The sequence below is a fragment of the Ursus arctos genome, unplaced genomic scaffold, assembly GCF_023065955.2.
Source record: "Ursus arctos isolate Adak ecotype North America unplaced genomic scaffold, UrsArc2.0 scaffold_15, whole genome shotgun sequence".
In the NCBI taxonomy this organism is placed as follows: domain Eukaryota; kingdom Metazoa; phylum Chordata; class Mammalia; order Carnivora; family Ursidae; genus Ursus; species Ursus arctos.
This window is the reverse complement of record NW_026622819.1, coordinates 44,503,078-44,512,941: the sequence shown is the minus strand read 5'-3', so window position 1 is coordinate 44,512,941 and position 9,864 is coordinate 44,503,078. Positions and strand designations below refer to the sequence as shown.

The following is a 9,864-nucleotide window of genomic DNA, read 5'->3' as shown; positions in this document are numbered from 1 at the left end:
CAGCAATGTTCACAAGAGCCAAAAGGAAGAAGCAACTCAAATATCCATCAATGGATGAATGAATAAATAAGATGTGGTATATACATAAAACAGAGTTATTCAGCCTTAGAGAGAAAATTCTGACACATGTTATAGCACGGATGAACCTTAAAGACGGTGTGCCGAGTGAAATAAGCCAGTCCCAAAGGACAAATATTGTATGATTATCTGAGGTTTCTCGAGCAGTCGAATTCACATAGACAGAGAGGATGGCAGCCGGGAGTCGAGGGGAGGGGAACATGGAGTTTGTGTGTAATGGGTACAGTTTCAGGTACAGAAGATGGACAAGTTCTGGAGATGGATGGTGGTGATGGTGACACAAAATGAACAAGCATTTAAACATGGTTAGAATGGTACATTTTGTTATGTACATTTCGCCACAATAAAAATAAACACTATTTTAATCCTCAGATAAAGTTGTCCTTGAATAGTTCCCACCTGAGCATACGGCACATCTATTCATCCAGTTGCTTGAGTCAGAGATCTGAGAACTAACCCTGATACCTCCCCAAGTCCCAGCCACCCCCAGTTGAGCCTACTCCTAAATAGAAGTCCCGTCAGTCTACTTGCTGCCGTGTCCTGCCTTCTCCCTGAGTGACTGTCCTCTCTTACCTAGATTCCCTAATCACCTCCTACCTGGTCTCTGGCATCAGCCCAGGCCCTGTCCTCTCCAGGCCATTCTCCACTAGCTACTAGACTGAGCTTTTTACAGACGGAAACCAGGTCCTGTCGCTGCTCACCTCCAAAGCTTCCACTGGCACTGAGAACCAATCGGGGCTCCTCCCCAAGCCTACAGAAGCCCTGAAGCCGCGGACCCCACCCCCACCCCAGATCTCCTTGTGTCACAGTCTCCCTCACTCACACAACGCATCTCCACTAGCTCCTCAAACTCATGAGGGTCCATCGTCACGCAGGGCCTTTGCCCATGGCACCCCTTTGCTAGGAACATTCGCCCCTCATTGTTTGCCTGGCCAAACACTCCTGTGACTTCAGGCCTCATTATAAATGGCATTCCCTCAAGGGTCCTTCACAGATGTCACATTGCAAAGAGCCCCCTGCTCTCCTCTCCTGCACTTTCTTCTTTGACCCCACGGCCCTTTTTACACTTCTATATTGGTATAGCCCCACCTACCTGCGGGACTGTCAGACCCCTGAGTGCAGCACCCATGTGTGTCTTGATCTGTATTACCAGACACTCAGTACGATACCTGCACACAGTAGGTACTCACTTGTTGGGTGAATGAATAAGTAAAGGAATGCATGTTCTCTTTGGTCACACAAACAATGGGGAGCAGAAAGCCTGCTTCTGACCCAGACAGCCTCCACCTTTTACCTTCGCAGATAGCTGCCGGGCAGGCCTGCGCACATGATCTGAAACCCGCCCCACCTAATGCCAACCCACATACTCACTTTCAAGCACTTGGTGTTGGACAGACACAACCAAAGTTCCTCTTGCGAAACGGCCTGGCTTTTCCCGAGAAGGGGTAAGAGTGACGCTTGTCACGTGCCGAAGACAAGGTAGCTGCTTAAGTTGTTTCCTACGATAATATAAATTCGTTGACAAGTGCCGCACAGCTGTTCCTGTTCCTTGGTTTTCCACGGCATGCTGCCTGCTGTATTAGTGAACAAATGCCTTGAAACAACATGACATCGGCCGTATAGATGGAATGTGAAATTGAGTCTGCAACTGTCAAGCCCCCAAGAGCAGTCCCAAACCCCCTTACCCCAGCAGCAGTGAGAAAGCCTCAGCTCCCTCTCAGGTCTTCCCCTTTGGCAAGCCATCTTCCCCTAGGTAACGCTCCACCAAACAGTAACTTGGATAATGCCCAATGCTACAGTGATTATTATTGTTATTATGGACTCTATTTTATTCTCATTTAATTAGTAATTATTTTAGATTACATGGCTGAAGAGCTGCTACAATGAGTGTTTCCTGGCAGTCAAGGGCTAATTCTCCATCAAGGCAGAAATATGGGCTATTTTGAGTTCAGCCGTTGGAAGCTGTAGTGATGAACGCCTCTCGGTGCCATATGGCACAGTCTAAACCTAGTGTCTCTTTACAACAATAGTTTCACTTCTATTACCATTAAGGAGAAATATGTAAAAATTGTTTTCCCTCCAAACAGAGCTCCCAAGCTGGCAGGCCCTTGACTACCTGGGAGAAAGAAATCCAACAATCCTGCTGCACCTATCAGGGCTAGCCCCTCTTGGGGGCTCCCCTGAGGGGCCAGATTTATAGCTAACATTTAACTAGCTATAAAACACACACGTCTTCTGTTGGAGTTGACACCTATCGAATCCGGGGACCAACCGCGGTGATGTCTGAAAGCTGTGTAGGTAGACGGTGGGTGCGCACAAAGCAGCCTGGCTTGCACTGTTTTTGCATTTCAAACATTTTAGGAGTAGCCCTATTTCCATAAGTAAATATGCTGTCTTCAAATCACCGAATCCAGGAAGAAAATAAGATGAGCCTGGAAGCATCTTTTTGTGTCATGAAGTAAGGAAGCGGCCAAACAGTGATGAAGAAATGGCAAGAGGACACAAGAACCAATTTGAAGTGCTTCCACTGACTGAGTCTGAGAAGTTGTGAGCATTTAAATAAATAATGACAGTAACAGATCAGAACCCCTTGGATAGAGTAGTACCCATAAATCCAGACTGATAGAAATTGAAGCATAAATAAATGAGAAGAGAAAGCTCTTCTTTAGAGCGCATTGATAACTAATAAATGCAGGAGAAATGATGGTATTAGAAAATCGCCATTTGGTAACCATCGTGGTAATAATCAATTCATCAAGAAACATCAATGGAAGCCAAACTCTAGTGGGTGAGAGGCTTATACCCAAAGAGATATTTACATAGTTTCAAAGTATCTCCTCACAAGATACTTATGAATCACCAAAAGACTTTATAGTAGAGACACCGGAGCGGGCCTCAGCATCATGAGTGATCCAATGCTGGTGAAAAATACCAGTAGCCAGGGCGCCTGGGTGGCTGTCGTTAAGCCTCTGCCTTCGGCTCAGGGCGTGATCCTGGCGTTCTGGGATCGAGCCCTGCATCAGGCTTCTCTGCTGGGAGCCTGCTTCTTCCTCTCCCACTCCCACTCCCCCTGCTTCTGTTCCCTCTCTCACTGGCTGTCTCTCTCTCACTCAAATAAATAAAATCTTTAAAAAAGAAAAAAAATACCAGTAGCCAAACAGACGTCGTGTGCCACCCGGTGGGGTGTGATACAATAAAACATGGTATCTGTGACCTTCCAGCCCAAGCCAGCGCCTGAGTCTAACCAAACTGAGGGAGAGTCTACAAAATGACTGGCCTACAATCTTCAACCCTGCCCATGTCATGAAACACAGAATTTCCAGGTGAGCCAGTAATTTCACTTCTGTATAAATACTCAAAAGAAGTGCAAGCAAGAGTTCAAACAGATATTTGTACGCCCATGTTCACAGCAGTCGTCACAAGAGCCAATGGAAGCAACCCAAGTGTCCGCTGCTGGGGGAGCAGATAAACAAAATGCAAGATACACACACAACAGGATAGTACTCAGCCTTAGAAAGGAAAGAAATTCTGGCACATGCTAGAGCATCGATGAACTTTGAAGACATTATGCTAAATTAAATAAGCCCAGCACCAAAAAAGACAAATATCGTATGATTCCACTTCCATGAGATACACAGAGCGGCCCAATTCATAGACAGAAAGTAGAAGGGTGGTTTCCAGGAGCTGGGAGGAGGGAGAACTGGGGAGTTGGTGTTTAATGGGAACACAGTTTCAGGTAGGGAACATGAAAAGTTCTGGAAATGGATGGTGATGATGGAAATGAATGGTTGCACAATGTAAGTGGACCTAATGCCGCAGAAGCATACACTTAAACATGGCTGAAGTGGTAAGTTTCATGTTGTATCTATTTTACCAGAATTTTTTTTAAAAAATCAAGTTTTGGAGTCAAAGCTGGGTTCTAGGGGCGGGAAATTTTTATTTTTTTTATTTTTTTATTTTTAGATTTTATTTATTTATTTGCCAGAGAGAGAGTATGGGAGAAAGAGAGAGTGAAAGCACAAGCAGAGGGAGCAGCAGGCAGAGGGAGAAGCAGGCTCCCTGCTGAGCAAGGAGCCCAATGTGGGACTCAATCTCAGGACCCTGGGATCATGAGACCTGAGCCCACAGCAGACGCTTAACCGACTGAGCCATCCAGGCGTCCCACAGAAGGAAACTTTTGAAGGTGATGGATAAGTTTATGGCACTGACAGTAATAATAGTTTCACAGATGTATACTTATCTCCAAACACAAGAGGTTGTATAAACTAAATATCTACAGCTTTTTGTAGGTCAATCATAGCCCAATAAAGCAGTTAAAATCGGGGTTCAAGTTCTGACACCGCCACTTACTGTGTGATTCTAGGCAAATTATCTACTGTCTTTGAACCTCAGGTTTCTCATTTATAAACTAGAGACAAGATAGGATTGGCATGAGGCAGAGGCTAACACCTTTAGCACAGGGCCTGGCACACAGCAGGCATTTAATAATATTAGTAAGTCTGTAAGTGCCCAGAGACATGAGATAACATGCCGTACATGTTTAAGAGAACTAAAGCTAGTTTGGTATGGTTGGAGGATGTGGTGACGTGGGAAGATGCTAGAATGAAAATCAGGTCTTTTGTGCTAAGATGAAGAGTTTAAACTTTGTTCTGTGAGGGGTCACTGGAGGACTGCAACCATGCAGGAAAATATTAGAGAAGGAGGTAGAGAGGGGAAGGGATAAATATTAAGCTCAGTTTTAAGGACACAGACATCTGATTCTTTCACTCAGCCTGTGGGCTTTCTCTTCTCCATTAACACTGGTACTTAACACCAGTGGCTTAAGGGAAAAGGAACCATGCCACATTTAACATTCTGACTTTGCACCCCACACCTTCTCAGAATGAGGAACTCAGATACAAAGAAGGAACTAGCCACGTTATAAAGTTAATTTAGGCTTAAGCATGAACTCCAAAAAGACTCCTCTCTCATCTTCCCCCTTAATCACTGGGCGGAGGGCACAGGGGCTTCCCACCATGTTCTCCATCTGTTCTCTGACCCGTGCCAAGCTTTCTTTGGACCCCGAACATCTGTGAGGAGCAGGGCTGGGTCAGAAGACAGTTTTGCTCAGGTTACAACCTGCACATGGATGGCCCGTGTCACACAGGCTCCTCTCGCTTCCACATTCTGATGTGCTCATTTCCACCACTATCACTAAACATCATTCTAAACAGTTGCTCTCCACCGATTTTTCTCTCCTTAATCTTTTATGTGAAAACTCAAAGTAATGAAAGTAGCCAAAACACACATTTCTCCTGGGTAAGCTGTATTGTTGACCTGGTTCTGCTCAACCCTTTAAATGAGATTTATTTTGGATTTAACTGGGTTTTTTTCTAATTACCTAAACAATATATATGCCACCTAGAAAATATCAAAAGTACAGAAAAACACAAAAAGTAAAAATAACAGTTGCCTCTAATCTTATCAGCCTGATGTAATACTCTTAAATTCTTGGTATATGTCCTTCTAATTTTTTTCTTGTTTTCTTTCTGTGCATATATTACTTCTTTGTTAAGGTGGGCTTGCATACACACTTAAAAACTTACCTTTAAAATAATAGCTCTTGCCAGGCAGGACGAGGGGAGCAGCTGTGAGCTTCCTCAGAAGTTTCGCCAGAACTGGGTTGGCTGAGGCAGCAGCCAGATACCGAGCCTGTGCTGAACGGCCAGGGCCTGGCACTGGCACCCTTGGCATCGCTGAGCTGCCTGTCTTGGTTAGATGGCTCTGGATTAGGACTGTCCCTGGAATACCCCACCATTAGTTTGCACGCAGTGTCCAGGGACCTAAAATGCCTATGCCTGAGAGCCTTCGTATGTTCTGGTGAATGCTGGATTTGGAGAACACAGGAATCTGTTGCTGCAGAAGAAGACAGTGATGATCACTGCTGAACTTAGATTTGTGCCTGGTGGTACATGAGCTTGGGAGGCCACGTTCAGGCTTTGCATCCGGCTCCTGCGGGTGCAGATTCAGATGATGACCACGGAGAAGAATAGGATGTGGAAGCACCTGAACGAGGCCAGGGAGGCCTCCCTACATTTTACACCGATGAGGAAGGGCCATCCCACTTCACAGCAGAAGGCCAAGCCACACCGGCAAGATGAGAAGGAAGGCTCTCTCAGTGCGTGAGCGGCCAGTAGGTCACGGCTGGAGTCCGGACAGAAGGGTCAGTAAGAGGTTATGAAGACGGCAGGGAGGAAGGTCCTACACCGACCGTTGCTGGCCGGTTTGAGGGTGCAGATGCTGACCACTGAGAATGACTGATGCTGCTGCGGGGTTCCACGTGCAAACGTAGGAAAGAACTTGGTGCCCCTTCTACTGCGGAGTGGATGTCAATGAAAGTCTTTTCCTTCTCCAAAACTTACCTGAACCCGACCTTTTTTGAGACAGACTATATTGAGACGAAAAGTTGTCACGAGCAGAAGAAACCATGACCTTGATTCATAAAGCCAAATTAACTTAACCAAGAGGGTATTTGTAGTTTATCAGCTACCCCAAACTTTCTGTGTCTAGGTCCCCTCTCAGGGGGCCGACCGTCCCTGCCTTAGCTCTATGCGCCCTCTGTAACCCGGCAGGCTCGTGTGCTGAGAATGCACAGGCGCTTGAAGGTCTAGGTAGACTGGACGGGAAGGAGGGAGGCTGAGTCTAAGATACACCCCTTTAGAGCCTAAGGAACCCCCGCCCCTTAAAAGGAAAGACAAAGAGATCTCAGAGAAATCTTGGTCTCTGCTCATTCTCCACAGGGGTCTGGGTCTTTGGGACCCAGATAAATTCACTCTGGCATCTTTAGGGAGCCTCTTGGGGAAACATCCCAGCCACATATATTACCACTGACACAAGTGCTTCTGACTAGCTTTGACTCCTTCCACCATGTCTCACCAGTCTGTTTTGTTACAGCCTCTAAGGTTATAGCCTTCAATGTCTAAGCTCTTAGGTCAGTTTCCATATCAACAAGTGAAATTGGGATGAAGTCCTCAGAGTACTTCAGATGATCATTGTTTTGCCTTCGTAATAGTTCAACAAATAAATCTAGGTTTTCTATAAAAATAAATTAATTAAATTAAATAATAGCTTTTATTACATTCCAGAAACTACTCTTTGCACTTCATACATTTTATGTGATTAATAGCACAGGGTGAACATATCTTTATGTCATTCAAAATTAGTCAAACACAATTCAAATTATTCAAACATAATTATGCAAAATTATGTGTTTTAATGGCTATATAGCATAGCATGGCCCTGTGCGTTATCAGAGCCACGGTATCCAATGTACAAGCTGCTTCCTGCACAAGCCGGGGGACAAGCATGGGGTGAGATCTCCCCGGGGCAAGAGGAGACTTTTCCAAGTCACACAGAGGTGCCATTTTGCCTAGAAAATACCAAAAAAAAAGTAACATAACCGAGCCAGTTCCCTGTCACTGGAATGTCTTGGGTCACTTCCAATTATCACTATTGTAAATATCTTTGAGCATAACTGGTTAAATCAAGGAACATGAAATTTTTGAGGCTCTTGTTGCTGAACTGCTCTCCTACCAGATGCTTCAGAGTGCTCTCTTCTCTCAAGCTTCTCAATACTAGATGTTTCCATTCTTTCTAATCCTAGACAACTGAAAGTGTGACAAGTGCACACTTTTAGTGTGCAACTACTTGATTACTAGAGAGGATGAATATTTTTAAATGTTTATTAAAAATATGTAGTTCTTCCCTTAAAAATAGCCTATCTGTATTCCTTGCCTATTCTGCTTTTGGGATATTGGTCTTATTGATTTTAAGGGCTCTTTGGATTTCAAGAATGTTAACCTGTTATCTTCCATGTATTTTAAAAACATTTTCCCCGGGGCGCCTGAGTGGCACAGTCGTTAGGCGTCTGCCTTCGGCTCAGGGCGTCATCCCAGCGTTCCGGGATCGAGCCCCGCATCGGGCTCCTCTGCTGGGAGCCTGCTTCTTCCTCTCCCACTGCCCCTGCTTGTGTTCCCTCTCTCGCTGGCTGGCTATCTCTGTCAAATAAATAAATAAATAAATCTTTTTAAAAAAAATATTTTCCCCAATTGCATATTGTCTTTTGATTTTGCTTTGATACTTCAAAATTTCTATGTCATTTTTAATGTGAGAGTAGTTGAATCTATTGATCTCTTCCTTTATGGCTTCTGCCTTTATTTTGATGTTTAAAAGACTTTCGCCATTCCAACACAGATTTTGCCATTTGTTCATTTTTTATTAAACATCTCATATCTGTAACCTAGGTCCTTTTAAACTGGCCTTGGTTTATAAGATTCAGAGTCTGTTAACTTGTGCTAAGCTATGTGGCTGCTTTGGCTAGCAGAGCATTGGACTGAGAGTACAGAAATCAGACTAGGAGATGGGAGAAATTAATCTTCAATAGATTTGGCCTCTCTGTGCCTAAATCCTCTGTGTGTAAAATGTAAAAAATTACATTTGGACCTCAATTTTACCTTTTTTTTCTGTTATAAAATATGGCACACGTACAGAAGACTGCACAGGGATAACTAATCATAAGACAACCATCCATGTAACTGTCGTCTGTATTATTGAGATGGAGGGGGAGGGGGAGGGAGGGAAGGGGAAGAGGAAAGGGGGAAGGGAGAGACAAAGAGATTCCTGCAGCCGGTCCTTTCTCAAGGACACACTCCCCTTACCTCTTGGCAATCACTATCCTGCGTATAATCACTACGTTAAGGTCTTCGCTTCCTTGTTGCTCTGTCTCCTATGTATTCATCAAACTATATTTCCTGCATATTAATGGTTGATTTTTTCATTCATACCTATAATCTATTTAGAATTTATCTTATTTTATGATGTGAGAAATCAAAAGTTATTCTTCTTCAGGTGGCTCATTCATTATTGAGGCACTGCACATAGCACAATACTTTCTTCCTGAACCAGGTTTTTAAAAGACAGGTTTCTTGGGAGGAATTCATCCTTTTATGAGTATAGTTCTATGAATGTTGACAAACATATACAGTTGTGTCGTCACCACCACAAGCAGGACATAGAGATGGAGGATTTCTGTCATCCCACAAAGTTCACTTGTGCCCTTTTGCAGTCAGTCCCCCACTCCCACGCGCCAGCCCCTGGCAGCCACTCATCTGTTTGCTGTCCCTACAGTTTCGCCTCTTCCTGATGGTCAACCTCACATGAGCACACAGTACGGAGTCTTTTGAGCCTGACTTCTTTCACTTAGCATGATGCTTCTGAGATTCACCCGTGCTGTTGCTTGCATCAGTAATTCATCCTTTTTACTGCTGAGTAGTATCCTGTTGTATGGATGGATCACGATTTATAGGTTCAGTCTTTCACCATTAAGGATGATGGTAGCTATAGGGCTTTGGTAGATGTCCTTTATCAGACTGAGTAAGTTTTAGTTTGCTGAGAGGTTTTTTAATCACAAATGGATGTTCAATTTTATCAAATGCCTTCATGCATCTACTGAGCTCTGCATCTCTGTCTGCCCCGGGAGTAAGAGACTTCACCGCCCCAGAGACTTGAAGCTTTAGTCCACATTCCAGGGAGAATTGTCCAGTGAAGTGGGCAGGGCCTCATACCCCACTTCACTTCGTGTCCTGTGAACAAGTGAGTTTGCTTCCCACCCCTGGGAGCTTAAGGCTTTTGATTCCTCCAAGAGAAGAATCCAGGGACACACACGGCATTTTTGTCCCCAACAACCATGACTTGCCTCTCGCCTGCCTGCACCTCCGTGGCGCGCTGGAGAAGAGCCCGTCTCCGGCC

The 9,864-nt window shown here is 44.6% G+C and overlaps 1 pseudogene; it reads left to right on the top strand.

Moving 5' to 3' along the window:
- The first annotated feature begins 3,913 nt into the window (after positions 1-3,913).
- On the top strand, positions 3,914-9,608 carry LOC123001687 (methylosome subunit pICln-like; annotated as a pseudogene).
- The last annotated feature ends 256 nt before the right edge of the window (positions 9,609-9,864 follow it).